We start from the raw sequence: 9,012 nt of genomic DNA, 5'->3' as shown, positions 1-9,012 counted from the left end.
TAGTTGAATAAATGCAAAAATGCACATTGAAACTAATATAAATGATAACGATAACTATGATGATGATGATGTGATGGGGATGATGAAGATGATGATGATGATGATGATGACGATAAAAGAATAATATATAATATCAGGAACTTGATCAATGCCTTCAGAGTGACAATACATGCTCTTTCTCTGCCTTAGATGTTATCTCTGAAGAAAATTTAAAGATTATCATCACTAAAATGTCTAATGCTTTTTGCTCGTTGGACGTTGAACCAACGTGGCATTTAAAGAAATATGTTTTATATCACATCTCGGCTCTCACCAAGGCGGTCAATGCCTCTTTACCAATCAGGAGTTTTTCCAGTAGCATGTCATCAGGCCTTAATCACACCTGTGTTTAAGGAAACTACACTAGATTATCAAGATCTGAAAAATTATAGACCTGTCAGTAATTTAAGTTATGTAGCTAAAGTTATTGAGAAAGCTGCAGCGTCTCAATTGGTTGAATACCTCCTCACTAACAACTTATACGATCCTATTCAATCAGCCTATCGAATGAATTTTAGTACTGAAACTGCTCTTCTAAAGTTTCAAAATGACACATTATCTCATTTCAACCAACGAAAGACGGTTTTTCTTGTGCTTCTGGATTTGAGTGCAGCCTTTGACACGGTTAACCACAAGATCTTGGTAAAACGACTTGAATCGCCTTTGACACGGTTAACCACAAGATCTTGGTAAAACGACTTGAATCAAATTTCAAGGTGTCAAATGTTGCTCTACAATGGATGCACTCATATCTCACTGGCTGGACATCCCGTGTTAAATAATCAGAGCAAGTTTCAGCTCCTTGGACTTGCGAATACGGTTTCCCCAAGGGTCTGTTATGGGCCCTATACTCTTCCATGTTTATATCACTCCTGTCTCAACTATTATTCGTAAGCACAATCTTTTCTATCTTATCTATGCCGATGATATTCAATTATATGATGCGTTTGATCCTCGTTCACCATCAAGTATGCAAGAAGTGTTAGAAAGAATTTCTTTATGTATTGCTGAGATAAACATGTGGATGACTTCAAACTTCCTCAAATCAAATGTTTCTAAAACTGAATTCACTGTACTATGTCGGAAAAACCAATAATAAATGAAAATCTCTCCAACGTAAAACTCAATGTATGTGATAATGAAATTGCACTATCCTCTAAAGTTAAGAATCTTGGCATATGTGTCGACTCGTGCTTTACACTCTCATCTCATGTCAGTAATACTGTACGTACCTGTAATTTCCATCTTAAGAATCTGTGGCGCATTAGAAGATTTATCAATGAAAAAACTTGCCATCATGCAGTTAGGGCACTTGTACTTTCTCGATTTGACTATTGTAACAGTCTCTTTTCAGTTCTTTGTGTTAAAGATCAGAAAAAACTTCAAACTGTTCAGAATCGTGCCGTGTTCAGTTGGTCGCAATGTACATACGTCTCCTTTGATTAGGGAACTCCATTGGCTCCCTTTTTCTCAACGTATCATGTTCAAACTTTGTCTGTACATTTATAAATTGGTTAACAGTACTGGGGCCCATTTCATAAAGAGTTGCTATCATAGCAAGTTGCTATCATAGCAACTCTGGTAGAATAGCAGCTTTTGCTTGCTATGCTAGCAACTTTGCATTTCATAAAAGCACATTCGCTGGAAAGTCAGCTTGACTTTCCAGCGAATTATTTGAATAGTCATGTACGAGGCTGATTAGGGGGAAATCCCCTTTCTCTCCAGTTTTTTTGTTTTCAATTCAAGTCATAAGTTTAGGTAGAAAGTACTGGCGGATTGGGGGGGGGGCACAGCCGGCCTGTGGCCCCCCCCCCCCCACCTTTGAGAAGCAAAATTAGAAGAAAAAAAATTAAAGGAGAATATATATATTTTTTTGCTTGTAATTTTTTTTGGGAGCGAAATTGTTATTTAGCAGCTGCAAACAGGGTCTGCAGCATAAGACTAGCCGTTGATACAGAGTGATGGCTCTAAACTATGGTGATGCCTGGCTTGCAATTCTAGAAGAGAGTAAGAAGAAAATACTAATTTTTCCTGGGATGGCATAGCATTATCCTCCATTGTGTAAGTTTTCAGAGAATTGATATATTTTAGCCCTATGCCATGGAAAAAATTATTTTGAAAAAAGTGAAAAGGCATGATTATTGCCGGTCGAAATTTCACCTTCAACAAAGTTTCTACCGTACAAGTTTAATCCCAGTCCCACACTTGACTATTTGTGTCGGTAATGCAAGGTTGTATCAACAACAAGGCAGGCACAGGCCACTGCTGGTGCAGTGCTGTTAAAAATCACCCTGAAGCAAGTAAATTTGTAGGCTCTAATTATGCATGAAACATCGAAAATGACCTTAAAAGATTATTTTTGTTCAAAATGGAAATGATTTTTAAGTTATCGGTTTCAACGGTGAATAACCATTCAGTAAATGGATTCAACAATGCCATGGCCACAACATTTTTTTTTAGAAAGTCAGAAACAGAAAAAAAAAGCAATCATTTTTTTATCGCATACATTCGTAATTCCGAAGGTTCATTGGTCCGAAAACGAAGTGAGGTTCGTAGATCCGAAAACGAAATGAGGTTCGTAATTCCGAAGGTTCGTTAGTCCGAATACGAAATGATTAACGAACGTTATTTCGTTTTCGGACTAACAAACTTTATTTCGTTTTCGGATTGTCGAACCTTCGAAATAACGCCACAAATGTTCGGATTAACGAACCCTTTTACGTTTTCAGATTAACGAACGTCGAGGTATAGGCAATTTACGTGTTTCGGAATTACGGACCTTCGGAATAAAGAACCTTCGGAATTCCGAAGTGTAACCTTTTTTATGGCCTAGGGCTTTTTTAATTTAGGCCTTGAATTAAACATTCCACATAATAGATCTACCTTCCTCTATTTTTTCCCACAAGAAAAAAAATCCTCTCAATTTTTTTTTTTTTTTTAAGTCTGTCTATAACCTCCCTTTTTTTCCCTTTGCCTGCCCTGGGAAAGACTGAAAAATTTGCTGTTTCGGAGGACTTTTTTAACATTTTTTTTTTTGGGGGGGATAGGTAGAACAAAAAAAAAAGAAACGGCATTTCTACTAGAAAGCATTACCTTAATATATTCTTCATTAGCATTATTATCATAGACATTGCTCGAGATATCCGTTCTCTTGTAAGAGCCCTTTGGGCATGCCTGAGCACAACGTATGCCATTCTTCACAATGAAAAACCTTTTATAGTGTCAACTTGACGCTCCCCCATGACCAGCGTCAAATATTTAACCCTATTTGACGCTCCAGTAACCATACTTGACGCTCCAGTAAAAAGTTGACGCTCCCACTGGAGCGTCAACTTTTTATGAAATGCGCTGCAGCGTCAAATATCAAATTTGACGCTGCAAGTGAAAATTTGACGCTGTTTTGGGACTTGACGCTGACGCTGTACCTTTATGAAATGGGCCCCAGGTCCTTCATATCTTGTAAACACAATTGCTCATTACACACCTGCTCATAATCTACGTTCCCTGAATGCAGGGACCTGAGAAGCGGGGGTGCTGGGGGTGCTGAAGCACCCCTAGAAATTATCCTGGGGGTGCTGCGTGTATTATTTTCCATAGGCAGCACCCCCACGAAATCGGGTTCCCCCCTGTATTTTTTAAAATATGTTATAATGTACATAATTATCACATCCGACAATCGCAAATCATTTACATAGTCTTTCACATATTCCAATAACATCCCTCCTATAACGCGACTCAATCAAGCTCCAGCGGGGCAGCACTCCGATACAGACGTGGTCGCGCGCAATACGTGATAACCATACACACTCTTCGATAGCAGGGAAGGACATGGGGGTGGTTGGACTTGAAACTTCCAGGTTTTATGTCGAATCAAGTGAGCCCGCGCCCGACCGCCCGTGTATTGTATACAAAAATTACAAGTCAGATAATATAAATCAAATTTCACTAGTCTTTTTCGCCCTGCCCCATGGCCCTGGGGGCTGGGAAGCGGGGGTGCTGGGGGTGAAGCAACTCTTTTAGGGTGCTGCGCGTGTTATTTTCCATAGGCAGCGCACCTGGAAATCTAGTGGTTGGTATGATAAATGACAGAAATGTAATGAAAATGAACGACGTTTTGTAGAACCCCCCCCCCCCCCCACTTCAGAATTTTCCGACACATTACTGGAAATAATGTTTAAATTCACCCTCTTTCAGATCGGAATATCTAATATTTTCTGCTCGCGCTTCGCGCTCACATGATTGATGTTTATATAATAAAATGAAATGTATTTAGAATGCCCAGATACTAGGTCTAACTCTGAACACGCGCAGGCATGTTTATTCAGATACGCAGCTTGATTGGGTGGGGGGGGGGGGTACTCTGGGCTGAAAATATTTATATCAAATACATTTTATCAAAATCTGATAACCATTAGTTAAATTATTTAATTCTAAAGTTTAGCAATATTTTATGAAAATGATGATATGCATGTCGTCATAAATATTTCATAGGTGGGCTGATGCTGTGACATTCCCAATATCCTGTTTCTTGTGGAATCAAAATTGTTTCATTTTTTTCATACCAGAGTGAATGATATGTCTCCCTTATAATGAAATAAGTTGCAGCAAAGAATATCGTATGGACTAAATCAGTTGTCAATTCAACTGTTTTGGTTCTTGAAAGGAAAATATTGAATAAACCTAAGTTTATATAATAAAATACAAAAGAACAAGTGGGAATATGACATCACCAGTTTGCTCATTGAATATTAATGAAGACATGTCTAAAAATGTTTCACTGGAATAATGCTAATCTTTAAAATGCAATAACTGTGATATTCCTTGTCTGATTTTGATCAAATCTTTATTCTTATGTTCGTCTGAGTTTTTTTTATCTGTTCAAACCATTTTACATTCAGTGTGGAGTTTCAGATCAGAATATCAAAAATTTTCTGCTCGCGCTTCGCGCTCACATTATTAATTTAAGAATATATCCAATTACCCATCATTTTCTTGATTTACAAAACATGAATAGAATGTCCCGTTTTCAGGTCTGAAATCTCAATTTTGTTTCCGCTCGCGCTTTGCGCTCGCATCAATTGTATAGTTATATACCTATTCTGTTCATTATTAGAAAAGTGCATTAGATGTCTCGTTTTTAGGTTTGAAATCTCATTTTTATTTCCGCTCGCGCTTCGCGCTCTCATCAATTGTATAAATTTATAGCTATCCTCATTATGATTAGAAAAGTGCTTAGAATCTCTCGTTTTTTTGGTCTGAAATCTCAATTTTGTTTCCGCTCGCGCTCGCATCAATTGTATAGTTATATACTTATCTTGTTCATATTTACAAAACGTGCTTAGAATGTCCAGTATTTAGGTCGGAATGTCAAATTTTAAGCTCGCGCTTCGCGCTCGCATTATTTGATCGTTGATATATGTATCGTCTTCATGGGTAACTGCAATACAGTCCTTATAACACGTCCCTTTCGATCAGGCCATGCAGAGCGTATATAAAAAATATCTGCTCGCGCTGATCGCGCTCACAATTATTATTTGTTACATACGCATCTTGGACCACAAACATTGCTCAAAATGTTCAATTTTCAGGACATAATACATGAAATTTCCACAAAAAATAGCTTGCGCTTCGCGCTCAAATTATCTAATTATATATTTATGTTCTTTTATAAGAAGAAAGCTAAGAAGTGACTGTCATATATATGTATATTTATATATATGTGTGTGTGTGTGTGAGGGTGTGTGTGTGTGTAATTATGGAAAACTCAATTGTGTCTTCCCCCCCCCCTCACCTTTGATCGAGGAGAGATTTCAGCACCCCCACTGAAAAAAATCGTTCCCAGGTCCCTGCCTGAATGATACCTCCAAACTTGTTATTCCGAGAACAAACCTCTCCACAGCAGAAAAACGTTTTAGTATAGCTGGATCTAGACTTTGGAATACACTCCCCTCTACCATCCGAACAACACCGACCATATCATCTTTCAAACAACAACTCAAGTCATATCTCTTTTCAAATATCTAGTTTTCTATTTTCATTTATTTAATATGTATTTGTTTTGATGATTTTTGCTATCACTGTTTGGTTTGACTTGGCTAACCCATCTGGGGCCTGGTGGCCTCAAGTGCTATACTAGAGCTACTGTGAATGATGTGCTGACCGAGCTTGTCCCTTAAATTGTTGGTGAACGAAGCAGCAAGCAAGAGGCCACCAGGCCTCATCTGGCGCAGTTGAGAACACCAATAGTTGATGCAATTTAATGTATACAATTCTATACTATTTTGTTACTTAAGATTTATATTTATATTTTATTTCTGACAATTGTAAGCGCTGTGATACTTTTTGTGTATAGCGCATATAAATAACCGTTATTATTATTATCATTATTATAATAACATAATAATGATATCATCACAAATAAGAAGAAAAGATGGCAAGATTATTTCCCAGGTATCAAATATCAATTTTTTAGGTATCAAGATAAATTAATTTCTATCCTGGAAACCTCATATTGATGATTTATGCACTCGTTTATCAAAAAGTGCTGGTGTCCTCCGCAAACTGAAGTTTATTTTACCCAGACATGTATTAATTTCACTTTATAATACTTTTATCTTACCCCCATCGCACTTATTGCTGTATGCTATGGGGGAATGGATTCAAAACACATTTACATAGATTATTTCTTATTAAAAAAAGGTTAATAAGAACAGTTTGTAATGCACATTTCAATAGTCACCAAACAAGTTATTTCTTGATTGTAAAATATTGAAAATTTGTGACGTGGCTCTTATGTATACTCATATATTTATGTACAATTACCATTCAAATCTCTTGCCAAATATTTTTAATAATCTCTTCAAAACAAATGCCTCTTACCATTCATACTATACGCGTCATTCAGCAGATCTTCACCAATATCTTCCAAAAAACTAAAATTACCCAAAATTTTCTACGTTATAGAGGAATCAAGCTGTGGAATGATTTAATTAATGATATTAAACAAAGTAAAACCATAATTAAGTTTTAAAGACTTTTGAAAGTTGAATTTTTCGCTCAGTATAAGAACTCCTGCCAATAGCACACTGTAGGTCACTATGATTTATAATTATTACTTCTAGTTTCCTTGTTTGTTTGTTTGTTTGTTTATTTCCCCTATATTAGTCCATTGTTTCTTTTTTCTCTCTTTTTTTTTGGTATTTCAATGTTATTTGTTGTTCACTCTTTATGTATGTCTTATATTTATTTGTACTTAATTGTATCATGGTGGTACCCCACCCACAAGTTTTTTTAATGAAAACTTCCAGGGGCTCCCAATCCCATGTTTTTATCTAATTTGTATATACCTGTATTTTTTATGATTGATTGATTGAAATAAATTTTGAATTGAATTGATTTGAATTGTTTTTCTCTATCAGCTACATATAAGAAAGTGCTGGCACATCAAAGCCTACCCCCTCAGGGGGCTGCCAAAGTCATCCATCCATTTTCCTTATTTTGCCTATTTATGGGAAAATCTGCCAATTTGGAGCCCCCATTGAGGCCAAAATGGAGGCTCAAATACTGCCATTTTTTTTTTATAAAGAGGGAAAACTTGCAAAAAGGTGGGGAGAATTCGGCAGCCCCTGAAGGGGGAAGGCTTCGGTGCAAGAGCACGTCTTTATATGTAGCTGATAGAAGAAAGTCTACTCTTTTGTCTCCAAGTGGTTTCAAAACCATGCATTTGACTTTATTACATTGCAGAAAATGCTTTTTGCACCAATGGACGCTCCAAAGTGGCGACTTTTCCAATAAAAAGAACAAATACGGTAAAGGAGTGGGTGAATTCGGAAGCCACCTGATGCGGTAGGCTTTGCTGTGTCAGCACTTCTTTATATGTACATGCAGGTGATAAAGAAAAACCTCCTCTTTCGTCTCCAAGTGGATTTAAGACAATGAAAGTGGCTATGCTCTATGGCAGAAACACATTTTGGCTCAATGGGGGCTCTAAATTGGCAGATTTTCCCATAAATAGACAAAATACGTAGAATGGGTGGGTGACCCTGGTGACTACGGCATCAACCTGAGGGAGTAGGCTTCGATGTGCCATCTGTTCTTTATATGTAGCTGATATATATTCTTTCCTCTCCAAATGATTTCAAAACAATAAAAGTGGCTCTACTGCATAGCAGAAACGCTTTTTGCCTTAATGGGGGCTACAAATGGACATATTTTCCCATAAATAGGTAAAATATGGAAAAGGGGTGGGTGACTTCGGCAGTTGCTTTTAATTGTAGAAAACGCCTTTTGCCCTCATCCTCATTACATGTACCTTTATCCTTTCCATCGCTACGCATTTCACATGCATTTCTGCGCGTTAGTCACACCAACAAAGGCGATGTCTGCCAGAGATCGCATTGTAGTCGGTATCATTAGTGGGAATAAGACACGGAGGTCGCTTTATGCTGTCATTTTATCGCAATATCGAGTAATTCATTTGGAGGTATTTGTCCTCTATCTGAGCAAATTAAGACATTAATATACTCTCATGAAGTATATCAATATTTTCGTTAATATATCCTCTTTCGTGTCAAATGCTGATATTTTACGTTAGTTTTTTTTTATATTTATGATAAAACAGACAGATATCAATGAACATGCAAATTTTCGACAAAAAACATTAACAATTTTTCATAATTTTTTTTTCTTTCAAAAAATATTATTCGGACTGTCAAGAAAACGATTGCAATCGATTTCTACTATCTAAACCATAGTGAAACACATTTACATTCATGATTTTCCCATTGTCTGTGGGAAAAATATGAAAATAATTGATTTTCATGAAAAATTGAAGATGGCCGCCAAAATTGCCAATGTTGAACCCCATTGGACACGAATTGGCAAGGGCACATAAAGATTAATTAACTAGACACGTCAGGCAATACAAAAACGTTGGTTAAAAATATATCATAATGGTGCACGGGAACCCCCATT

Source organism: Lytechinus pictus, chromosome 14 (genome assembly GCF_037042905.1).
Source record: "Lytechinus pictus isolate F3 Inbred chromosome 14, Lp3.0, whole genome shotgun sequence".
Classification (NCBI taxonomy): Eukaryota; Metazoa; Echinodermata; class Echinoidea; order Temnopleuroida; family Toxopneustidae; genus Lytechinus; species Lytechinus pictus.
The sequence above is the reverse complement of the archived record's forward strand: the minus strand, read 5'-3'. Positions refer to the sequence as shown.